This window comes from Lycium ferocissimum, unplaced genomic scaffold, assembly GCF_029784015.1.
Source record: "Lycium ferocissimum isolate CSIRO_LF1 unplaced genomic scaffold, AGI_CSIRO_Lferr_CH_V1 ctg824, whole genome shotgun sequence".
Lineage (NCBI taxonomy): Eukaryota > Viridiplantae > Streptophyta > Magnoliopsida > Solanales > Solanaceae > Lycium > Lycium ferocissimum.
In genome coordinates this window covers 101,417-129,096 of record NW_026727160.1, presented here as the reverse complement: position 1 = coordinate 129,096, position 27,680 = coordinate 101,417, and positions in this window count along the sequence as shown.

The window sequence follows — 27,680 nt, the reverse complement described above, 5'->3', positions numbered from 1 at the left end:
GGGCAATAGCCAAAAGTTTTCCTTCAATTGTGGTACAGAAATAAGTCAAATAAAACAGTAGGCGGAGATCCGGGAATAGCGGGTCCGCCCGAGTCAACGGAGGTGGCGTACTCGAATTACCTATACCCCGCTTAATGGAGTCATTCATGGAAGTTTCAAGGCAATTCGATCACATTCCTGCAAGTTACGGACGTTTGAGCATTTTTCCAACAAGTTATAAGGATTCTAGTTCAATCGCCTTTGAATGAATAGTGCTCCGTTTCGAATTGGATTTCGGTGAACAGAATAACCCCCGAGGCTCAAATTCAAGCCTAGTACACCTAGGACATGCCAAAGGAAGGAGAGGGATAGCTTCACATACCTTACGGATGTCTTATGCTCGCTTGAGCTCAATTCCCGTTTCGTCCAGAATCTGCAAATGGTCACAATTACCAAAGGTAAGTTATAGGTCTTTAGGGATTCATTCTTGGCCCTTTCTTGTCTACGAAAATTTGGGCAGCATCTCCCCTATAAATCTAACATCCCCGAGATTCAACTCGGCTCAAAACAATCAACAACCAACCCAACAACAACATCAACAACATCAACAACACCAATAAACACTACAAAACACATATTAACATAAATAGTCTTTCTTTCAACATAATACATCAACTTCCGTTCTAACTTCACACTTCTCATCCAATATTGACGTTTTCATATTTATCTACTAATTCAAGACCATTCAAATATATTTCAACACATTCCTCATTATTTCTCTAAATGCACAAGTTTTCCATCAAACCATAAGCCAACCTACTTCCTACAATTTCAACCAAATTACAAAATTACATTGTCATTTTCCAAATTCATCCACCACAACATTAATTCACACCTTAAACCATTACTTCCACAATTATATAAAAACCACATAAAATCATATAATTTCCCATAACGACATACATGCCATTTCAACACCAACTTGAGTTGCCAAGCCTTTATTTACGTCACAAAGGTCACAACAACACAATTAACAAGCTAAATAAAATCAAATTCACTTCTTTTCCACATCATGTGGCTCACGGCCACCTCCATACTCCACACACACACACACGCCATGCACACACACGTCACACTTCCATAATTCCCATCTAATTTTAATCATCATAACATATAAATTCATTCCATAGCATGAAACATAAGAATCTTACCTTTTTCTTAAAATTTCAACTTTCCGCAAACGGAGTTCTTTCTCCAAACCAATTATACCGCGTCGAAGAGCGCCTTGAACTTGTTAAGAATTCAAGAAGAACAAGATTTTTGAATCAAAGATTGAGACTCCAAAATTTTTTTTCTTCTTCTTCTCTTTTTCTCTTGGCCGATTGCTCCTCTCTTGGCTTGCTCTTGATTTCTCTTTTTTTTTTTTCTTGAAGTTTCTAAGGATAACAATCCTTATATAATTGGCACATGCAAAAATTTAATTAATTTGGTGGGTTTGGGCCATGGGTTGGCCGGCCACCCTTCCAATTTTGGGCCTCAATTTTCTTTTTTTTTTTGCCCAATTGGCTAGGAATCTTATTTTGCGAATTCCCGAAACAAATTTCCAAGATTCCAATTTTGCCCTTGGCCTTCTCCAATGTTCTCGTGTCAATATTTTCCATAAGTGACGACATACACACCACATAAAATCAAAGCATGGCCTTATTCTTACAAATCACAATTATGTCCAAATTTTCCGACTCGCCCTCCAACCTACTTCCGATCTTGCAATCTGCATAAGATCATTCGTAGTCTCGTAATCTACATATAAACCATTCATACTATTGTTAGGCTCATTGTTATATGCTTGTCTTAAGCCTTCAAATTAAATCCCCTTAGAATCTGCCGAAATTCGGGCAAAGATGCCCCCTGTTTAAATCCCTAGCCCAAAATCACAATACCAACAAAACAACAATAATAGCAACACCGGTATTGTTACACCCCGTATTTTTGAAGAATACTTATCAAATTTGAAACATAAGTACGTTGAGTTATGGTTAAGTAAAACCACTTTGAAATATAAGCAAGCATGATTAAGTATATTTAATGAATGAAGGATGTATATAAGGTATACCGGAAGGTTTTATAAGGAAATGACTGGAAGAAATGAAGTAGTACGACTTTGGAGAAAGGATAGGTAATGTTTTGTGCGAAAATTCTGATCCAACTTGGGGGACGAATATCTCTTAGCATATGAAGTGTTTTAAGGTGAAACAAAAGACTAAAATGAAGTTCGTCGAGTCTAGTTTTCAACGCAACAAACCGCTCATCGATAAGAGATCGGATTAGAGAATTATGGACGTTACAAGTTCAACTGACAGAGCAGAAACGCGTGCTACAGTACTACTACTGTACCGACTTGCTACAGTAAATTGTTACAGTGATCCGGCCCGAATTTGACCCTATATAAAGGGTAAAAACCCCTTTTTTCACCAAATTTTCCCAGAAAATTGAAGAGAGAGAGAGAGGAGATCACAAAGTAAGCAATTTTCAAACGACGGAGTATTAATCGAAGCTCGGATAAACGCATGGATGTGATTCTAGTATGGTTTTGTGGTGGATTCAAGGTGGATATTAAAGATATCACTATTTTAACAAGAATAAGGTATGAATCTCCTATTATTAATGTTAATTTTGATTTATTTACGAAGATAAAGTCGTTAAATAATTGTATAGCGAGTTGGTTGGTTGTGGAAATTGGAAAACATCTTGTCGAATGTTTTATGGTACATATTGGTATTGGAAATGATGTTATTGTCATTGTTGTTGTTATTGTTGTTGTTGTTGGTTGCTGAATTATAATTTCGGACTAGGCATATAAACAGGGGAGATGTTACTTCAAATTTTAGCGCATTCTAGAAAGGGTTAGTTTGAGGGCTTAAGATGTGCCTATGAAGATGAGTCTAACAATAGTAAAAATTTTCTTGAATATAGATTTACAAGCCTGGAAGGCCAAGCGTTGAATAGTTAAAGTTAAGGCGACCAAAAAGGTATGTTAAGGCTCGTCCCTTTCTTTCAAAGGCATGATTCCTATGTTACGATTTCATAAATGCTTCCATAACTTCTTTGTTTCAAAAGTTAGAAGTCTATGATTCCAAGTCATGATTCCTTTCCCGATAACCCATAAACGTTTTCCAAAATGTCCGTATTCTTCCAAAACAGAGGTTTATGATTTTGTAAGCTCTTATGACAACAATGATGGACATGTTTTTATCATGATGACAATGATGCCAAAGATGAGAATATTTTCTATGATGACTATTATGAGATAGATTTCATGTTTAAAGGTTCCAAGTTATGATGTCAATGATGATATAAGAATGTTGAGCTATTTCTTGATTTCTCAATTTTATTCATGGATGATGACTATTTTTTTTAAAGATTCCAAAGTATATGAATTGATGCCTTATGAGATTTATGACCTTATTCTATGTTTTCCCTTGAGGTTATTTTTCATTGATAGTCTCACCTTATAATAATTGTTCCTTCAAGGTGAGACAAAGCGACCATGATTATTCCATAATATAATCGGAGGTTACCGACCTTATGTCACTCCGATAGAGTTATAACTTTCCTTGGGCTCTCCGCATGTCGCTGTAGATGATATATATATATATATATATATATATATATATATATATATATATATATGGGGAATATGGGAAAAAGGGCGAGAGCGTTATATACGCGTAACCACCTGATCAGTTGGTATAATATGACATGATATCATCCCGAACGCGGGATGACCGGACGCGGGACATATGTGGTTAAATGGATCGGAGCCGACGTCTCGGCAATATGACATGTTCTATTTTCTATATATATGAACAAGAAATGTTTTTCAAAAGAAAGCTAGCATGCATGGCATCCTCCCTAAGAGGCACTCACATGTACAGGTTATTCTTTTATCTCACGATATGCTCTATATTTTCCGTTGTTATTGTTTATACTTTACATCCCTTATTATGTTACTATTCATGCCCTTACATACTCGGTACATTACTCGTACTAACGTCCCTTCTGGGACGTTGCGTTCATGCCCGCAAGATCGCAGCCGAAGACGATTCGCGCAAGTAGGACCTCCTCAGCTGTTAGCCGCACGTCGACGATCCGAGCTACACTCTCTTTGGTACGTTATTCGGTTATGTACATATACGGGGTACCACAGTGGCAGGTCCGTCCGTCATTTCTACAAGCTTGGTACTCCATGAGAGAGTCCGTAGACAAGGATATGTAGTCGTGATGCTATGCACTTTCGCTGCCATATTTTGTTGTACAAGATATATGTGTCGGCCAAATCGGCTCGTCGTTACTCGTTGCTTATGTTTATATGTACGTGTCGGCCGTGAGTTTCCTGCGGTAAAGGTTCTCATGTTGATTGCTCTGAGAAATAGTACAACTTAGTTACAGACAGTAGGGCCCAAGTGATAGCCCTGTGAACAAGAATGCAAGCATAGGAGTGCAAGCCACAAGAAGGGTCTTAGCACTTGTTACGGCCCATCATTTTGGGTCGTGACAAGTATCAAGAACGTCATCATGAACATCAATATGCTCAATAAAACATCCCACACGATGTTTCCCCAATTTCTCAACCAATCACTAGATTTTACGAAGCTTTAACAACTAAATTTCCATGTTACAATTCATAATACCCATAGTAAAGAATATCCTTAACTCAATCAAGGTTGGTAGGGCTTGAAATTTTATTTATCTTCAGTGGCCTCTTTTGAATAATCGAGATTCGTTGTTTAGAACAAGAACTACAAGACTTTATACGCTTCCCGAGCCTAAATCCCAGGGTTTCACTTGATTTGGGCTAAAATTCTACAGAGAAAGTTGGGAGAATGTTCTAGGGAGTTAGGGAAGGTTTTAGGGGTTTTTGGATTAAAAAAATAAGGGGTGAAACCTCTTTGATAATGTTCTAGGGTCGGTTGGCACCGACCTAGAATTTTCGGGTACTGTAGCCCGCACTATAGCTGCGCATTTTTGCTCTACCAGCCTGACTTTTAACGTCCATAATTCTCTACTCTGGCGTCGTATCGATGAGTGGTTTATTTTTTTGGAAACTAGACTTCATGAACTTCAATTTAGGCTTTTGCTTTACTGCAAAACTCCTCATATACTAAATGATATTCTGTCCCCAATTTGGCTCATTCTTGTCGTTCAAAGTAGCGCTCATCTTCTTCGAAAGTCTTACTAACTCAACTTCTTCCACTCATTTCCTTAGAGACCTTCCGAATTCCTCATATGCATCCTTTACTCATAAATGTACTTAATAATGCTTTGTCCCTTATACTCCAAAGTTATTTTACTTAGCCATAGTTCAACATACTTACGCTCAAATTTGATAAGTGCTTCTCCGCAAGTATGGGGTGTAACAACCTTCCCCCCTTAAAAACATTCATCCTCGAATGTTGTAGCTTGCGAGCTTACGATGTTATCATTGATTCCTCGAAATGGTTGTGTTACACCCTGTACTTTCAGAGAAGCACTTATTAAATTTGAACGTAAGCATGTCGAGCTATGGCTAAGTAAAACAACTTTGGATTATGAGGAACGAAGCATTATTAAGTATATCGTATGAGTAAAGGATGAATTAGGATATCATAAGTCGTAACCGTGGAAGACAACTCGGGAACCAAAGGACATGACTATTATCAAGTATGATTAATGATAAATATCATGTATGGAGAGTTTCGGAAGATTCCGGGACCAAGCAAATCGAAGAAAATAAGTTTGTCGAAAATTGAAAAAAAATTGGTAGAATTTTTGACAGAATTTTGGGTCAAATTTGGAGGGGTATATCTCCTAGTATATTAGGAGTTTTAAGGTATTTCAATAAACCTAAAATGAACTTCGTCAAGTCTAGTTTCAACGCAACAAACCTCTCATCGATACGATGACCTGAAAGTAGAGAATTATGGACGTTATAAGTTAGGTCGATAGAGCAAAAACGTGCTATAGTAACCGAGCTACTACAATAATCCAAGCTATGCATCGAACCGACTCTAGAACCTTATAAGAGGGGTTTTGCCCCTCATTTTTCATCCAAACACCTCTCAAAATATCCCAAACTCTCTAGAACAATCCCCCAACTTCCGTCCATAAAATTTTAGCGCAAATTAAGTGAAATCTTCGAATTTAGGTCCAAATAGCGTATTGTGATTATAAAACCGTATAGCGACGAGTTTTGGCTCAAGTTCAAGGTGGAAAAATGAAGATATCGCAATATTAATGGGAGTAAGGTATGAATCTCTTCTTATTAATGTTAGTTTTGGTTTATTTAAGGATATAAAGTTGTTAAATAGTCATATAACGAGTTGGTTAGTTGTGGAACTTAGAAAACATCGTGTGGGATGTTTATGGAACATGATAGTGTTGGAAATGATGTTGTTGATATTGGTATTGTTGTTGTTGTTGTTGTTGGTTGTGGAATTATGATTTCGGGCTAGGCATATAAACAGGGGAGATGCTGCCCAAATTTTCACAGATTTTAAATGGATTTTAGTTAAAGGCTTGAGATAAGTGTATGATAGTGCGCCTAAAAATAGTATGAATGGTCTTATATGTAGATTACGAGACTACTGAACTATCATAACTAGATTGCAAGACAAAGAGGTAGTTAGAGAGTCGGAAAGCAGTTTCATGTATGTTAAGGCAAACCTTTCTTTCTAAGGCATAAGTCCTTTGTTGTGAACCTATAAATGACATCTTCAATAACCTTTGTTTCTAAAAGTACCAAAGCTTACGCTCCCGATGTTCTTGTTTGTTTCATGCCTATCGATGTTATTCATTGATGTTGATCTTATCTTATGATTTTGTTCCTTCAAGAGACGTGTTCACTGATTGACGTTCCATAATAATAATCCAACGAGTTTAGGAACAGGTTTTTAAGGAATGTTTTATGTGACATGAATAGATTTGTTAGCAAGAGATCTCTAATGAGGTATTTAATGTTCGAGAGAGGTTCATGTTGTATCTTAGGATTTGGTTATAGTCTAGTCAAGTGGGAAGAAGTACTTAATGGCTCGAGCCGTGCTTATAAGTCTTATGTGATATGTAGACCCCACGTTAAGTGATGACCACGGGAAATTGTATAGAGATTACTTGTAAAAGTTTAGTTATGATGTTGATTATAATTACCACCGGTCTACGACCGCCTTGCATGTTACCACCGAGCCACGTCGGTCAAGCGCTACCACCGACCTGGCAGTTACGCTCACCGTAGGGCTTATAATCTGACGGCGCTTATTACCATCGTTCACGGCCGCGCTTACCACCGATCAAGAAGGCTTAGCACCAGGACAAGAAGGGTTAGAGATACAAGATTGTCCATAGATGCGCTTAAAGATATGGTGAGCATTAAGAGACATGCATACTGGGGATTTCACCTGTGCTCGAAATGCTGTGTTGATTCTTATCCCTTCTTCGCAAAGATATGTTGATTATATTACATTTCCGCCTACATACCCCGCACATTATTTGTACCGAAGTCCTTCTTACGTACGCTGCCCATGCCTCGGCAGTGTAGACAGCATCGGACGCAGGATCTTCCGCGGTAGTCAGTCGGTACCGCTTTGATCGCGGTTCCATTTTTCCCCGGAGCATTGCCGAGTCCGAGTTGTATATGCGTTTATTTGTGACAAGAGGGTATGTCGAGGGCCCGTCCGACTTGTGTGCTTCCGTCATGTTCATAGAGGTTTTGGTGCATGCATATCCTCGTGTGGCCAGCTTATGTTTTGTTAGTAGATTGCGACTTCGGGTGAAAGTCTATCAGAGATATATACGCACGCATGAAATTCTATTCATAGTTGGCCTTATTTTGTTATTCGAGATATAGAGACGCGAGTTATCGATGTTCGGCTCGATTTTGAAGGTGCCGGGCCAATCACGCCTCACCAAGGTTGGGGCGTGACAAAGTGGTATATCAGAGTGTCATCTCTGGTGGTCCGTAAGCCGTGTCTAGCAAGAAAGTTGTTTATAGATGCAAGGCACCACACTTATAAACAAATGAGGTCAGTAAGGCATTTAGGAAGACTTTCTTTTCCTATTTTAGATCGTGAGATAGAACCATGATACGAGGATTCTCTTTCCCACTCATATGCCATGATTTTAGTAATGCCTATGAAAAGAAAAGAACAGCCAGCCCGTGGGCGGGAAAGGCAAAGGGTCGGTAAAAGGAACGAGAGCGGAGCCGCCGGCAGATATGTATGAGGGCGGTACCAGGAATGAAGTTCCATCCCGAACCTCTTATATCCCAACCGCTTTAGAGGAGCATGTAGAACTCCAAAGACTTCATTTCCCCACCCACGCCCTGCCCAGACTCGCGATAAGAGCCGATCAAGCCTGGGCAACATAGTGGTACGTGTTACTGGAGACAGAGCCGTTAGTGCTAAAGTTCTAGACTTTCTTAATTTGGCTCCTCCAGAGTTCTTTAGGTCGAAACCAGAGGAGGACCCATAGAATTTTATAGATTAAAAGCTGAGAACATTGCAGTGATGCATGCTTCGTACACCGAGTCAAGAGAGTTAGCTCTTCCATTACACGGATGTGGCCGTGTATTGGTATAATGCTCTGATGTCCCTCAGGGTCTAATGCAACCCCACCCGTGTGGTAGGAGTTCGTATGCCTTTTTCTTCGACATTACTTTGCCACGGAGGTTTGCAAATGCGAGAGTAATGATTTTTACTCTTAGGCAGGAAACAAGGGTTGCTATATGAGCATAAGATTCAGCTTTAATTAGCTAGGTATGGCTCCCACTATTGTAGCAGGAATGGAAGATCGAGTGCACTGCCTATGTTTTAAGTGACTTGAGCCGCATTTGATTAATAAATGTTCCACAGCTGCTTTACTAGACGGTATGAACATCGCCGTATTCCGCATATGCCTCGGGGATCTGTAAGCATCGAAAAGAAGGTACCAGGATTTGAATGAGGGTTAGTCTAAGAGAGCTAGATCTTCTAGTCAGGCTAGAGGATGTCGTGGTAATTTAGTTCCCCGCTTCTTGGGGCCTACTTGCATTCCTTCACTATCGCGAGGGGGCCGCGTTATGAGAGACCTACTATTATTTTGAGTTAGGTAGAAATTCTGGTGGTTTCCACCTTTAGCACCGAGAGAATCACCCAGATGAGGATGCCCTCCACGATGCAATCACGTGGCAGAGCCCTTCGGACGATGTCGTCGGCTCGATTTATCCTATACATGCGGCTTCGTCACTATACGTAGGATCGTCTCGATCAATGATAAGGCGGGTGGTATGGCTCGCCCCCATCGGGATCGCAGCGCATCTTCAACGCCAAGCACGCTCACGTAAAGAGGCCTCGTACATCGGCTAAGAGAGGCAAAGGTAGAGGTGAGTGGTCTAGTTATTATTGCAAGCGTAACAACATATATGCTTTGACTAGACATCAGAATAAGGAGCAGCTACCCTATGATAATACAAGTATATTTACTAGTTATGTGTGGTTAAAAAGTTAATATTACTTATGGTGGCCGGTGCAGTATTGTGTATTTTAGCTTGCTGTGTCACAGGTTGGTAGGATTAAAGTTACCGATAAACTCTTAAAATTTCCATAGAGATCCCTAAGAATTTAACATTTGAGGATCTAATGTTTTTAATTCGCTGAGGATGTTACACCCCGTACTTTCAGACAAGCACTTATTAAATTTGAACGTAAATATGTAGAGCTATGGCTAAGTAAAACAACTTTGGATTATGAGGAACGAAGCATTATTGAGTATATCGTATGAGTAAAAGGATGAATTACGATCAATGAAAGTCGTAAACTCCATGACAACCTTGGAACCAAAGGACATGACTATTGTCAAGTATGATTAATGATAAATATCATATATGGAGAGTTTCGGAAGATTCTGTGACCAAGCAAATCAAGAAAATAAGTTTGTCGAAAATTGAAAAAAATTGCAGAATTTTTAATGCACTTGGGTCAAATTTGGAGGGGTATATCTCCTAGTATATTAGGAGTTTTAAGGTGTTTCAATAAACCTAAAATGAACTTCGTCAAGTCTAGTTTCCAACGCAACAAACCTCTCAAAGATACGACATCGGAGTAGAGAATTATGGACGTTATAATTTAGGGCGAGCAGAAAGGTAAACGCGTGCTACAAGAATCGAGTCAAGCACAAGAATCAAGCATAAAGACCAACCGACTCTAGAACCTTATAAGAGGTATTTTACCCCTCATTTTTCAACTAAACACCTCTTAAAATATCCTAAACTCTCTAGAACAATCCCCCAACCTTGGTGAGGCGTGATTGGCACCCGGCACCTTACGAAAACCGAGCGAACCAACTGATAACTCGTATCCTCTATGTCTCAAACAACAAAATAAGGCCAAGAAGGCCAACTATGAATATAATATGCAGTTAAAGATATGAGAGTATTAAGAGACATGAGTACTAGATTCTCATCGGTAAGTCAGAAGTGCCAGGTTGATTCTTATCCTCTTTCTTCGCAACATATGTTGATTATATTACATTTCCACCTTACATACTCATTACATTATTCGTACTGACGTCCTTTCTTGTGGATGCTGCGTTCATGCCCGCAGGTGTAGACAGACGGGACGAGGATCTTCCGCATGAGGCCGCTTTCGTGTACCGCTGATTGGTGTGCTCCATTTCTTCCTGGTGCATTGTCGAGTCTGAGTTGTATATGTTTTTTTGTGACAAGAAGGTATGTCGGGGGTCCTGTCCCGACTTATGTACTTCAGCCATGTTTATAGAGGCATTTCAGACAGATTCCTGTGTACAGCTCAATTATGTTTTGTTAGTGGATATGTAGATGTCGCAGGCCCATTGTATATATATGTACGCATGATATTATATTCATAGTTGGTCTTCTTGGCATTATTTTTCCATTTGAGACATAAAGGATGCGAGTTATCTGTTGGTTCGCTCGGTATCCGTAAGGTGTCGGGTGCCAATCATGCCTCACCAAGGTTGGGGCATGACAGGTTTTCCTCCTTTAGGCCCTGATCTTCATACTCTTATAATATGAGCTCATCAGTCTTCTTTCATGTTCCCTAACTCTCTGTCAAACTCATCTATTAGTTTCATATACTCATGTCCTCGTGTATGTAACCGTGGTCAACTGATATCCAGCTATCGTCCTGTTCTCATTAAGTTGGTCTTAGCTCATGATCGCTACGGCTCTCCACCGACCTTGCGAGTATCCTTAATTGTTGTATCATTTTTACTTGCTCTTTATTTTTCTACTAGTAGACAAACTCTCTTGTTCAGTTATGGCACATTTTCTTGCTTGCTTCTCTGGTGCTATTTTAGATTATCCCTTTTGTACTAGTTGACCTTATATACATACCATATCGTCTCCTTTTAATTCCTTTGTCTAACCCCCTTAATCCTTACAATATCATCATATTCATATTTGAACCTTTCCTCCAATTTCCTCTTCTCAATTTTAACATAATTACAAAATAAACTCATGAACATGGAACTAAGATAAAATCCTACTTAATCATAATTTCCCTTCAATACGCGTATGCTTTCCTCCTTAAGTCCTTGCCTCTTTTATACCGGTGACTAATTGAGACTTAAACTAACCTCCATTCTTCTTCGGCTCCTTATCGTCGTCCTTGCACCATTCTGTTGGCCATTTCATCATGGTGATTGTTTATATGGTTCTATGTCATACACTCTCACAATTGATATAACCGGCGACTGAAAATTTCATGACTTACGAGGCCTCTAATCTCGAAAGACTTGTTGTCCTGCTATCCATAGGCACACTATCTTCCTTTCCTTTGAAGATTATTGAACTTCCTATAAATATTCCTCTTTTAAATCTTTCATCTCTTCTAGTGCTACAAATTCTTTTTAGTAGTCCCGATTGTCCCTTATACTTATCCTCGTCACATACGCTTTTCTTGCTCCTTTTCCGTTACCCCTTGGAGTACTTTACGCATATCTAAATGTACCTAAAATTTCTTCGCGGATTCGAGTCATAGTCCGGAATACAACGTATCGCATTGGCGAAAATTATTCTCCTTTCCATAATTGTCTCATGGTCTACTTGCATTTAATCCATTCTTACTTTTCTTTAGCACATTCTTGACATATAAGTTCATCTCAAATTTGGGCTCCTTCAATCCAAAGATATTTCCCTCTTTTGAGCTTGGGAATATTGTTGTTCATCATAGAATTGAATTTGTTCTTCCCCCCTTTTAAAGGATGTTCTCATATATCAGTAACCTTCGAGTATTAACCGTCTTTGATAGTCATCTGGCCAACCTTAGCGATCCTTCAACTTCTCTATTCCATATAATGTCGGAGTTCTTTTCATCGTATGGTTTAACTTATTTCTTTTTTACTAGCTGAGTTCTTATATCAAGTCAGGTGTCTACACATACCGAACACACTTCAGATGCTTTTTAATCACTTCTTCCTTTCACAACTAATAGTCCCCTAGGCTAATGAATTAATGGTGACATCAAATTGCATTAGACTCCTTATGGAGTGTCCGACCTCCAGCCCTAATCTTCCTTCATAACTATCTTCTTAATATCCTTGAAATTCTCCTTGCTCTAGGTTCCCAATTCTGATTTATGTCTATACTATACCATTAAAAGTTGATACTCCACACCATCCATTCCCATGACTCGTCCTCTCATTAGCTTAGCTCATTTTGTCCCGTAATTCTTCTTAACAACTTGTTTGCATCACAGCCATGCATCATGGTCCTTCTAGTGTTCTGTCGGTTCTTGTTCTTATCATGAAATCCTCACAAAGTACACCCTTTCCTTTCTTCTTTCGTCTAGCCTTCATCTTCTTTTATGATACTACAACTTGTACACACATACACACACGCGCACACACACACACACACACACACACACACATATATATATATATCTTAAATTTTCTCAATTTTCTTCATGATACATCTTTACATCTTTCACACAACCATTGTCTTATAATTTCAATTTGTTTTCCTTTGGGCAAGCCTACTGAATCATTAACCTTCTCCTTGTTGTCAGCGGCCACATAATTCCCTTTAACCATTTCGTTGACACCTCCTCCTTCCTTTAGTCCTCATAGTTACTTTTGTTTTCTTTTACTTGTAAAATGCCTGTTTCCATTAGCTTAGGAGACTTTGGAGTGTCTCGTTATGAGTGTGAATCCCTTTTGAGACTGAAAATCTCTTCTTGGAGTACTTTCTCCCATTAAATAGGCGTACAATTACGGAGTTCACATCCATTCTCTGGTTAAATCTCGGGGAGTTTAAAATTTGCTCGTCGCTCTCATAATGTCACACCCCGACTTTACTAGGGTGTGATGGGCACCCGACCCCATACACGGAGCCGAGCGAACCCGCTAACTCCTATTACACTTATGAACTTATGAATTACTAAGAATGAATACACAGAAATTTTTTTTCCATAAGTAAAGTCTGACATCATATGAGACTCGTGACACGAAACATAATAGCATATCGGCTGCTGGAGCCGCTTACAAACTGACAACCCAATACCCACGACTCTGTCTGCAAAGTCTCTAACTCTGAACGTATCGTCATGGCACATATACTGTGACTCGGCAGCACTCCTGGGCAAGTGGAGCCTACCAATTCATTAACATCTTCTATGCTAGCTTCGGCTAAAATGCCATTTACACGCGGCATGAAACGCAGCCCCCCGAAGAAGAGGGGTCAGTACGAGTAATGTACTGAGTATGTAAGGCAAAAGTAACAACATTGTAAGAGATATAAACATGAGTAAAACAGGATATCATATCGTGAGGTAAAGAAATGACCTGTACAAGTGAACAATAACGGTATGGATACATAGAACATCTCATCCGATAGTAGAGTAACCTGTGTATCTGAGTGCCCCTGGGGGCGGATGCCATGCATGCTAAGCTGCCTTTGATAAACACTTCTCTTTATGTTTGTATAGCAAATATCACAAGGTATATTGCCGAGGCGTCGGCAGCCGATCCATTTAACCACAAATGAATATATATCCCGCGTCCGGGCATCCCGCGTCCGGGATGATATCAAGTCAAGTACGGATACATGCACCGTGAGCAACCCAGCGTCTATAGCGCTCTGCCATGCTCCCATTTTCCCCATATACATATATATACATATACATATATACCATAGCATGCAGGGGAGTCCAAAGAAAAGCTATGACTCTATCGGAGTGACGTAAGGTCGATAACCTCCGATCGCAATATGGAATAACCATGGGCGCTTTGTCTCGCCTTGAAGGAACAATTCATATAAGGCGAGACTATCAACGGAGAATAGCTTCATGGGAAATCATAGGACAGGATCATAAGACATCATTTCGTTTACTTTAAAACCTTTGAAAAATAATCGTTGTCAAAAATAGCTTAACAGTTCATATCGTCGTATTCGCAGTAAGAACATATCCTTGCCATTCTCATCATAGACTTCTTCTCACATCTGGCATCATCATTATCATAGAGCCATAGTCGTCGTTTTCGTCCTTAAGACCTTTAATATTGTAAAGCTTGGTTTTGAAGAAAAATAAGCATTTTAGAAAACACTTGTAAACTTTTAGTAAGGAAAATCATGCATTGGGGTCAAGGGTTTAGTTAAAACAGCTATTGTTTGGTGGTCGAAATGATAACCAAGAATTTCCATTGATTATAGTACGGAAATAAGCCTAATGGAACAATAGGAAGGGATTCGGGAATAGTGGGCCCACCTCGGGTCAAATGAGGTGGCATACACAGTTTGCGCATAATACGTTTCGTGACATTACTTATGAGGGTTTTAGTATAGTCGGGTGTTGTTCATGCAAGTTCTAGATGTTTAGGAAGCTTTTTCAGCATTTCACACAATTTCTAGTTCAATTCTACTGAATGAATAGCAACTGATTTCAATCTTGGTTTTCTAGGAAAGGAATTATCCCCGAGGCCCGTGTTCAAGCCTACTACATCTACGACATGCCAAAGAAGGAAGGCGAAGTCTTACATACCTTTTTCCGCTTCTTACGCTCCTCCAAATCCTCGTTCCAAATCCATCAAAATCTACAAATTAGTCACATTTACCAAATGTTAATTAGAGTCCTTAAGAATCCGAATCTTGAACCAACGTTTGTCTACAAAAATTTCGGCAGCATTTCCCCTGTAAATGCGCCATCCCCGAGATCCTAGCTCGGCCAATTCAAATCCACAACAATCCGAGAATGGAACTCGGCCACAATATCAACAACAATGCCAACAATCTTACTAACAACATTCCATTCATATGCAATTCAATTCGATTCAATTTACATAATGTTCCAACAACTTAATCTACATACTACTTCATCCAACACCTTCCAATTTCAACAAAGACAATAACGACTTAATTCTTTCTTTCCAACCCATAAACTATATCAACAATTCTATATGTTAGCAACATCATTTTCATCAATACAAGAAGCTATATTGAATTCACATTATCTTGCAAATCAGCCCACAAACAACTACAACTCCAACTTGAGTTATTTAACCTTCATTTTCATCACCTAATCCACAATAAACAACAACCAAATATTACATAAAATTGGTTTAACATGGCAGCCCCCACACGGCCTAATCTTCAACATGCATAATTTCCATGAAGTCCATTCATTTCAACATGCCAAACATACACAAACCATCTATAATACATACTCCAAACATGCTAAATAAGTTAGTTTTTCACTTCTATATCATGCTACATATACACGGCCACACCTTGCAATACCATAATTTCATGAACTTCATTCCTTTCTACTTATCACAACATACATAAACACCTATAAAACACATAGAGAAGATCAAACCTCACCTTCTTTCCTTCACCTTTTCCTCTCTCGGCTAGCTTGTAGTTTGCAAGAAGAAGTGTCTTGCTTGCTTCAACACCCTCTCCATGTCGTAGAGGACCCTTTAATTAGTAGGAAAGCTAGAAAGAAGGAATTCTTCATGATCAATATCTCTTGATTCACTCTCTCTTTCTCTCGGTTTCTCACCATGGCCGATGGCCATTCTTGAATTTTCTCAACCTTTCTTGAAATTTCTAAGGCCACAAATAACAAAGATGACTTAATTGTCATCTTATACACATATATATATATAAATATATATATATATATATATATATATATATATATAAATATATGTGCACATGGCTGATCATGTGCTCTTCTTTTCTTTTCTTTTTTTTTTCTTTTCCACCAAATTTCTCCATTTTTCTAGATTTTTCCTTAGGTCACAAAAGATGAATTTTGCTCACTTTGTCATCTTTTTAATCACATGTATTTGCATCATGTGGGCCATAGTCCACTCCAACTTGAATGGCCACAAGACTTCCTCCACAAGTCATGAATAATAATTTTCGAATTCCAAGTTTGTCCTTAATATTCCATACCAATAAAAATGAATACGCAACTTACGCATTCTAGAAAAAAAAACTATAACCTCGTCCTTAACTTCCCGCCATTAACTCGGAATATTCAAATGTACAAAATGCGAGGTGTAACACATAAGACCTGTTTATTTCTTCTCAAGGATGCACCTTTGTCCATTATTTACAACCTTCTTGGTTCTGGTTATGAAGATGTATAGGTTGGTTCCGGGGTCCTCACGTTCATCCTTTGTCACGTACAACATTACTCTATCTCCCATTGATTTATTTATATTTGATCCCATTGTCTTCTTTCACCTTTCATCCTAACCTTTTCCTCAAATATATTACCTGATCCTCAATGGGTATACGTTTTCCTTGTCTAAGTTTCTCTCCCCTTCATGATATCATAACCTTCTTTTCCCTAATGCTCGTGCTTACATATTTGGTCGCGTTACCGCTTTCTGACTTTAATTCCCGAGAAAACCCAATCCTAAATCTCTCTGTAGCGCTTGCTACAAAATTAATTTTGACATACAGCACAATCAATACTTTTAACATGTCGTAAAATCAATCATAAGGGTATACATAATACTCGATGTAGCCACTCGTGACTTGTTTTTTTATCGCTTTTCAACACCTTTTCTTGCGAGATATCTCGTTGCCATTTGATTTTTGCCCTGAATCTGTGGCTTTAATACATCTCCCCTCTCTTTTTGCCCAACTAGCCAGACTCATACCTCGCGATCATTTCAAAATTCTAATTTTAAAGCTCATATGCTCTTAATTTCCCTCAGGCTATTCTGGTTTCTTATATTCTTTTTTTCGTATGTCTAGATCTGTAGGTCTTCCTAGCATATCTTTCTACGTCCTAACTGTAAATCCTGGCGATATAACTTTACTTAAAAATCTTTACTCGTACTTGTACCCTGTCTCTTTGTCTAAGATAATCAACCTCGCATCCTTTACTTTCCTGTAGAAACCGAATCGATCCTTGTCATATTTTATCTTCACTTGTACACCTACTCTCTTCTCTCCTTACACATAATCGACATCGCACCTAATTTCTCTATCATCAAATAACCTTCACAACACCAGTCTGAAAAGATTGAGATGAATCCTTCTTATAAGGATTAGCTAGAAATACACCACATATTCCTAAGGTTGATACAATCTCTACTTCCTTCATAGGCCAAGCAACATCACATTTAGAAGTTATATAAACAATCTAGAAGACAATCATAATTGCAAACCAACTTACCTAACCATTTCTCATTCTTGAGTTCAAGGTCATCATTAATACCCGAAGTACCTCGGCCATAATGATTCTCAGAATAGTACCAACTATCAAATACTCAGAATCCCCATGAAGTCAAATGACTGGTGACTTCTGAATCCCAATGTAAACTCACATCATATAGGAAAGTCCGATAAAATGATGCGCACCCATCATCAACCCGTCCGGTCGTATGTATGTATAAACTTCTAAGGTAAAACTTTCCCCTACTCGTTAACTTCCTTTCCCATATCAATATCTTTTCGTTATCTCTTACTCACCAATCTATAAATCATAATCTTACATTTGAATTCTTAATGTCAACTTTCACCTCGTATCTTCTAATAAATCTCTATTCTACGAAATCTAGAATCGACTCATTCCGGTTCCTTTAATTACTAATCACTTTTCCCTCCATGGTTCTTCCCTTAAATTAAACTAAAATCATTCTAAAACTTCTCTTTGAAAGCGTCTCGTCCATTCAATCATGTCCATTCAATAGCATAACATTCAAACAATTCAATTGTTACGTTTTCCTTCATTCTGCCTTTCGCACACGGCCGAAGAAACACATCCAATGCCTCAACGTTCAAACAATTCTAGCTCATTTTATATCAAAGTCTATCAAAATTTCGGCAGAAAGCACATTTATCAACTTCAATCCTCATCTTCTCCTGCGACACAATCGTATACGCGCATTTAGGGTTGAAAACATCACATCCTATAATTTGCCTCACGACATGATCTAAGATGGAAAGGAAGGGTCAATGATCACTTGTTTATAAGGGTGGCGCGCTTCACACCCATAAACAAGACGCTACTGGACACGGTCTATAGACAACCTTAGGACAAAATCGCTTCCGATACCAAGTTTTGTTGTTACTCGCATTTTTGCACATTTGGATATTCCGAAGATAATGAGCATGGAGTTCTTATATCAAAGTCTATTAGTGGCAATATTAAGTAAGGCGGAATAAGGAAACAAAATTTTAATAAAGTTGGAAAATCCTCATGTTTGTGGAGTGTATATATGTATGTTACCTCTTTATGACATAATGAGAAAAAGAGAAGGGGGTGTTCGCGTGTATCCATAATTAAAACGTTTAGGGTTAGAATCGGTTGGGACATCGATGGGTACATAATTTGCTCTACTACATGAAGTCTAAGATGAGAAGGAAGGGTCGAAGAAAAATCCTAAACAGACTCTAGGTGTGGAGAAAGTGGGAAGAAAGGCTCTCCTCCACCTTGGTCATGAGGGAACATTTTTCTTGTTTATAAGGGTGTCAACGCGCAAGAAAACCATTCGTCAGTTCTTCAAGTTGGCCGAATATAGGTGCATGGATTTGGATCATGGAAAACTTATTTCATTTGTTGTTTTACTAAATGTTGTTGTAGTCCTCTATCATGTGAAGTAGTTGGATGAGTGTTTAGATTAATTGTTGAAATGGTAGGTGTTAGCGGCTGCTTTCAATGTAATTTCTTGAATTTATGGAAATAAGGTTGCGGTTTTAAGGTGCACGTTTGTTGAGGAAGCGGAATAGATTTAAATCATGAAGTTTGAAGATGTTGGTGTTAGGGATTGATTTGATCAAATTGTATATATTGTTTGGTGTTTTGATTGATCGGAATAATATTGAAGTTGTCACTCAATAGCGATACCAGAGTTTGTTGTTATGTTGAAGAAACACCTCGCATTTTTGCACATTTGGATATTCGAGAATTAATGGCGGGAAGTTGAGGACGAGGTTATATTTTAGTGATTTGGGGTGGATTCACGCAGGTCTTGAATTGTATACATTAGTGGCATGGAGTATTAAGGGTAAAAAGAGCGGAATAATAAACAAAAATTGGAGGTTAAAAGTTGGAAAATAATTTTCATAAAATGGAACAAGTGCATACACGTATATGTTTGTGGAGTGTATATATGTATGTGGGACCCATTATTTTTATGACTATATGATTAGTAGTGGTTTTTACTTAAGACTCTAATTTTTCCTTACAAAAAGTTTATAAGTAAAATATTTCTTTTTCTTTTCAAGATTAAAAGAAAAAGGAAAAAAATCTTCAACCCTTCTTTTTGATGGCATGTCTAATATATAATAACGGGGGTGGGGATTCGGCCATATCCAAGATTGAAATTCGTTACTATTATATCTTGAATGAACGGTATAAACCGATATTTTTATACCAGAAATTTACGGGGAGACGTAGGAAAAGGGCTTTCAGACCTTTAGAACTTGCATAATATCGTCCGACCCGATTACCTTAGAACTCTTGGTCATGAAACGAAAAATATTTATTCTTCTTTTATTGTTACATATATATATGAGTAAAAAAGAAAACTCATTTCAAGGTATAGCTAATAAAAGGTTCCTCTATCAAATTATCATGTCAAACTTTTGACTCCAATGTGTATGATTGTTGAAACAAGAAAACCTTTAAAAATCAAGTTGTGGGAGTTCTTAATGAATGAAGCTAATATAGAAGATGTTTCCGAATATATATATATATATTTACGGCGATAGGTATATGCATGGAATATAATACGTACAAGTGAGACGCATGGAAAATATATATTATTTTCTTAACGCCGAATTTTTCCTTGAAGCATGCATATATTTACGGGGGAAAAAAAAAAGGTGGAAGGTCCTAGTATGGCATATCAGATCGGGGTGTGAAGTGCATATTAGAGTTGATGGAAGATAATATATTCTATTAATATATATTGCCATTTATACAACTCATTTAGGAATGGTTGTTTTCTTCTGTCATAACCCCATGGTATTGTGGAGAAAGTGGGATTAGAGAAGGTATTATATTCCCTCTTCTTCGGGCTGCGTCTGCCGCGTGTATCGACGGAAGAAGCTGTTTTATGAGTGTTGGACGTGTTGTTGTACGAAGGAATAGATGTAAATCATTGAAAATAAGCATGATGTTGTTGATTGCCCGGACCCGATTACGGGGTCGGGTGCCCATCACACCCTAGTGAGGGTGTTAGTGACAAAGTGGTATCGGGGAGCAGGTCGGTCCAAGGTATCATGTGAGTAGTGATTTCATTTGGTGTTTTGACCTTCTTTCCGTCATTGATTGATTGTTGAATTGTAAAAAGGCGATTCTAATGGTTGGGGCACTGAGAATACTTGAGTGTTTAAAGAAATAGAAAGTGTAAGCTGGCTTGAAATGGTAGGTTTGTAAAGTTTTGTGGGCTGTTTGGTATATATTCCGCCAAAGTTTATGTGGTTTTGGCGACCCCCTCGGGATCGGTGGACATGGGACCAATTTCTTGAATTTATGGAAAGAAAGGTTAATCGTAGATATACGAAGTCTATGGGATTAATCGAGTTGTTGTAAACGGCAGGTAGAGATTGGGAATGAGGATATGAGGCGAAGTATAAACGGATAATGTTTAAGGTAGTAACACAACTTTGAGAAACGCGTTAGTGATTACGACAAAGAGAACGGTATTGGATAGCATAAGAGCTAGTATGAAGGATGGGAAGTTTTGAAAAAGAGCTCCCAGTGCATATGCGGGTAGTTGAACATTCGATGTGTTCCAAAAGGAAAGATGTTACACCTCGATTATTTGGATATTCCGAGTTAATGGCGGGATTGAGGACGAGGTATATATTGTTTGGGTGGATGCGCAAGTCCTATAACATTAGTGGCATGGAGTATTAAGAAAGGCGGAATAAGGAAACAAAAATCGGAGGTTAAAAGTTGAAAAATAATCATAAAATAGAACAAGTCATACTATATGTTTGTGAGTGTATATATGTATGTGGGACCCATTATTTTTATGACTATATGATTATATGGACTAAGTTATTGAAGTCATCTTTTAATTAAAAGAACAAGGAAGAAAAATCTAGAAAGTTTGAGAAAAAGAGAGGGGTGTTGTTGGCCGAAGAAGGCCTTCCACCTTGGTCATGAAAAATATTTTTCTTCATGCTTTTATACTCAATAGAAGGTCCTCGTCAACGTGGTGTAGTTGTTGAAACAAGAAAACCATTGTTGTTCTTCAAGTTGGCCGAATATGGTGCATGGAGCCATGGAAAACTTATTTTCTTCTTTTTTCTACTAAATGGAAGGTCCTCTATCATGTGAAGTAGTTGATGGAAGAAGTAGATTAATTGTCTTGCCATATGCAACTTAGCCGTGTGGAGAAAGTGGGAAGAGAAGGCAAGATTCTACGCCCATGTTTTATGAGTGTTGGACGTGTTATTGTGTACGAAGGAATAGATGTAAATCATGAAAATACGCATGATGTTGTTGAGCCGTGTATAGTGGGCTGATTTGGTATCATGTAGTGAGTGATTTCATTTGGTGTTTTGATTGATTGTTGTTGTAGATTCTATGACTAGAATGAGTGTTTAATGATTCATGTTGAAATGGTAGGTGTTGCGGGCTGTTTTGGAGTGTTATGTGGTTTCAATGTAATTTCTTGAATTTATGGAAATATTGTAGTATAGGGATTGTTGAGGTAGTTTGTGAGTTGGAGGAAGAGAAACGCGTTAGTGATTCTCTTGCGTTTGAAGGAATTCGGTATGATGTGTTGGATGGATTATTTCCGAAAATTGTATATATTGTTTAGTGCTCCTAAATCGTGTTTGAAAGGCCTCGGAATAATATTGAACGAATGATCAATAATGTGAGGTTGAATGTACGTAGTTTATTTGAAGTTGGAATGTTATTGAATTGAATTGAATATGTTGAAGAAGCGTTGGTTTTATTGTTGATATTGTGGCCGAGTTCCATTCTCGGTTGTTGTTATCGAATCAACAGCCACCTTCTCGGACGGTATATTTCCGAAGATTTGAAATTTCGTAGCCAAGTGTTTCCTTATTCAACTCTAAGGTAATAAGAGTTGAAACATGACCAATTTCCAAGTGCGAGATTTCGACGTGAATTTGGGACCAAACTTCTTAGACTTCACCCTTCTTTTTAGAACTTAGACGTAAAGTTGGATATACGGACCTTGGGGATCAATCCCTTTTCTCGATATCCAAGATTAGAACTCTATTCATTCATGAGTTGAACTAGAAATGGTGCGAGACGTGGAAAACTTCTTAGACCTTTAGAACTTGCATAAATGAGACCCGATTACCTTAGAACTCTCGTAAGCAATGTCATGAAACGGGCCCACGTAAATTGTGTACGCCCCTCATTCCCGGCGGGCCCACTATTCCCAAATCCTTCTTCTTATTGTTACATTAAGCTCATTTCCACGCTATAGCTAATAAAAGTTTTTGGTTATTGTTCCTACTATCAAATTAGTAGTGGTTTTAACTAAACTTTTGACTCCAATGCATGATTTTTCCTTACAAAAAGTTTATAAGCCTGCTTCCAAAATATTTCTTTCTTTAAAAATCAAGTTTTACAACAACGAAAGTCTTAATGACTATTCCAAGGATTCTAAATACGGGGAATTGTGCTTTATGACCGATTGATGTGTGAACGGCATACATATATATATATATAACGAAATTAAGCGCTATATAAGGCGCTGATAAATATTCATGGAATATAATAGTAGACCCGTAAGCGCTATAGACGGATAAATATATATCTTGAATGAGACGGGCGCTATATAGATATTTTTTACTTGAAGCATGCATATATTTACGGGGAAAATAGGGATAAGGGCGGGGCGTTATGTACGCATATCCACACATCGGTTGGAGTATGGCACGTGATATCTCCCCGGACGCGGGATGCCGGACGCGGGACGTGCATATTATGGCTAAATGGATCGGTTGCCGACGCCTCGGCAATATAATATATTCTATTCTTATGTATATATATATGAGTAAAGAGAAAGCGAGAAGGTACGGCAGCATGCGCGAGGCACTTATAGGTACAGGCTATCTTCTTATCTCATCACAGATCCTATAACCCCATGGTATTGTTGTTCATGATTACGTTCCTGCTCGTATTATTATTATTATTCATGTCTTACATACTCAGTACATTGCTCGTCCGACCTCTTCTATTGGGGCCGTTAATGCCGCCTGTGCACACCTGCAGGAATGAACTAATATAGAAGATGTTTCATGAAAGTTGTAAGTTCCATTTGGCACGGAGTGTAGGAGTCGAGGTGCGCGGGATTTACGGCGCGGTTAGAGACTTTGCGGGAGGAGTCGTGGGTTTCGGGGAGTCGGTTGTACTACGATACAAGTTCTCGTATAGTTACATATTTTTATTTGATTCCAAAGCAACAAAGAATATTTCCATGACCTTGTTATGTACATTTGACGTAGAGATTTCAAAAAAAAGGTTTGTACGTAAAGAAAGAGTCAGTGTGGGGTTCGCTCGGCCGATTACGGGAGTCGGGTGCCCATCACACCCTAGTGAGATGGGGTGTGACAAAGTGGTATCGGCAGGTCGGTCCCGAGGTTGTACGCAAAGTCGTGTCCCGGTAGAGTCCTGTTTATGGGTGTGAAGCCGGCCACATTTATAAACGAGAGGCTACGGGGCATTTAGGAATGATTTGACCTTCTTTTTGTCATTGGATCGTGCGATAGAGCCAAGTCATAGGAAGTAAGGTTCATTATATTAATCGTTGATTCCGCAGCGCCCGATCGGCGGAAAAAGGCGAATGATGATATGGAAAGTCAGAAAAGGTAAGATTGGACTGATATACTTGTTCTGTTACGTGGAGTTGGGCGCCAGACAGGAAATAGTCGTGTATGCAGGCGGAAAGCGATCATCGGGACTGGTAAAGGGTAAAACGGTCATTGTAGAAGAAAAGACGTACTACGAAAACGTCTCGGAAGTTATAAAGTTTTGATTGGCTTCAGACCAAGTAGTAAAGGCCACGTGGGAAAGCGGACGCGAAAATATCAGTGTTAAGGCACCAATTCAGCGAAAGTTAGAGGTTAAAGCGTGCTCAGGTAGGAGCAATTTCAGGATGGGTGACCCCCTGGGAAGTAAACTAAAAGTTTTATAAAGTGAGATACAAGGGACGAATGAGAAGCTGAGAGTGACCTAAGGAAATCAGAGTATACGGAATGGTTGGAGACTATAAGAGAACGTACGGGATGAGGTGGATTAGTTCGGAAAAGAAATAGAAAGTGTACTACGGCCCTAGAATTAGGATAGGCTTGAACAGCGTTTGGACGTATTTTGTGGGCTAGTTAGTAGCAATTAAATATATGTATATATGAAGGTGTAGGATTTAGGTATCGGTGGACATGTGAATTCCGACAAAGAAGTTACGGTACAAAGGCATTAATCGAGTAAAGAATACAAGTCCGAGTGTCGACGGAAGAGTAAACGGTACAAGTGTTGCAAGTAAGCCGTTATTATTCTACTATAAATTGAGATTGGGAATGAGGATATGAGGCGAAGTATAAACGGATAATGTTTAAGGTAGTATGAGAAGTTCGCACAAACTTTGAGTAGTGCGACGCCAGAAAATGGACGTGTATGAAAAGAAAAGAATACGACAAAAAGAGACGGTATTGGATAGCATAAGAGCTAGTATGAAGGATGGGAACAGCTTTGAAAAAGAGCTCCCAGGAAGCATATGCGACCCTGTAAGACTAGTTGAACATTCGAGGACGAATGTTCCAAAAGGGGGGAAAGATGTTACACCTCGCATTTTTGCACATTTGGATATTCCGAGTTAATGGCGGGAAGTTGAGGACGAGGTTATATTTTAGTTTGGGTGGATGCGCAAGTCGCTTATAACATTAGTGGCATGGAGTATTAAGGGTAAAGGCGGAATAAGGAAACAAAAATTGGAGGTTAAAAGTTGGAAAATAATTTTCATAAAATAGAACAAGTGCATACTATATGTTTGTGGAGTGTATATATGTATGTGGGACCCATTATTTTTATGACTATATGATTATATGGACTAAGGCTTACTACATAAGTCATCTTTTAATTAAAAGAAAAAGGAAGAAAAATCTAGAAAGTTTGAGAAAAAGAGAAGGGGGTGTTCGGCCATGGAGCTGGCCGAACAGTGCCTCCTCCACCTTGGTCATGAAAAATATTTTTCTTCATGCTTTTATACTCAATAGAAGGTCCTCGTCAACGTGGTGTAGTTGTTGAAACAAGAAAACCATTCGTTGTGGGAGTTCTTCAAGTTGGCCGAATATGGTGCATGGAGTGGTGATCATGGAAAACTTATTTCTTCTGTTTTTCTACTAAATGGAAGGTCTCTATCATGTGAAGTAGTTGATGGAAGAAGTAGATTAATTGTCTTGCCATATACAACTCTAGCCGTGTGGAGAAAGTGGGAAGAGAGGTAAGATTCTATCCTCCTTTACATGTTTTATGAGTGTTGGACGTGTTGTTGTTGTACGAAGGAATAGATGTAAATCATGAAAATACGCATGATGTTGTTGAGCCGTGTATAGGGGCTGATTTGGTATCATGTAGTGAAGTGATTTCATTTGGTGTTTTGATTGATTGTTGTTGTAGATTCTATGACTAGAATGAGTGTTTAATGATTCATGTTGAAATGGTAGGTGTTGCGGGCTGTTTTGGAGTGTTATGTGGTTTCAATGTAATTTCTTGAATTTATGGAAATAAGGTTGTAGACGTATGGGATTGTTGAGGTAGTTTATGAGTTTGGAGGAAGAGAAACGCGTTAGTGATTGTTCTCTTGCGTTTGAAGGAATCGGGTGGCATGATGTGTTGGATGGATTATTTCGAAAATTGTATATATTGTTTGGAGTGCTCCTAAATCGTGTTTGAAAGGCCTCGGAATAATATTGAACGAATGATCAATAATGTGAGGTTGAATGTACGTAGTTTATTTGAAGTTGAATGGAATGTTATTGAATTGAATTGAATATGTTGAAGAAGCTATTGTTGGTTTTATTGTTGATATTGTGGCCGAGTTCCATTCTCGGGTTGTTGTTATCGAATTGGGCCGAGCCATATTCTCGGGACGGTATATTTACAGAGGAAGTGCTGCCGAAATTTCGGTAGCCAAGTGTTTCCTTAAGACTCTAACTCTAAGAATCCTAATAAGAGTTTTGGTAAACATGACCAATTTGCAGATTTGGACGAGATTTCGACGTGAATTTGGGATAGCAAAAGGAGCGGAAAGAGGTATGTAAGACTTCACCCTTCTTTTTATGGCATGTCTTAGACGTACTAAGTTGGATACGGGCCTTGGGGATCAATCCTTTTCTCGATATCCAAGATTGAAATTCGTTACTATTCATTCAGTAAGGTTGAACTAGAAATGGTGCGAGACGTAGGAAAACTTCTTAGACCTTTAGAACTTGCATAAATGAGACCCGATTACCTTAGAACTCTCGTAAGCAATGTCATGAAACGTCTTACACGTAAATTGTGTACGCCGCCTCATTCGACCGAGGCGGGCCCACTATTCCCAAATCCCTTCTTATTGTTACATTAAGCTCATTTCCACGCTATAGCTAATAAAAGTTTTTGGTTATTGTTCTCTACTATCAAATTAGTAGTGGTTTTAACTAAACTTTTGACTCCAATGCATGATTTTTCCTTACAAAAAGTTTATAAGCGTTTTCCAAAATATTTCTTTTTCTTTAAAAATCAAGTTTTACAACACTGAAAGTCTTAATGACTATTCCAAGGATTCTAAATACCGGGAATTGTGCTTTATGACCCCGATTGATGTGTGAACCCGGCATACATATATATATATAATAACAGAATTAAGGAATATAGGCGCTCGATAAATATTCATGGAATATAATAGTAGACCCGGTGAGGCTATAGACGGCGATAAATATATATCTTTTGAATGAGACGGGCGCTATAGACGCCGATATTTTTACTTGAAGCATGCATATATTTACGGGGAAAATAGGGATAAGGGCGAGGAGCGTTATGTACGCATATCCACCCACATCGGTTGGAGTATGGCACGTGATATCGTCCGGACGCGGGATGCCGGACGCGGGACGTGCATATTATGGTAAATGGATCGGTTCTTGCGACGCCTCGGCAATATAATATATTCTATTCTTATGTATATATATATGAGTAAAGAAAGCCAAGAAGGTA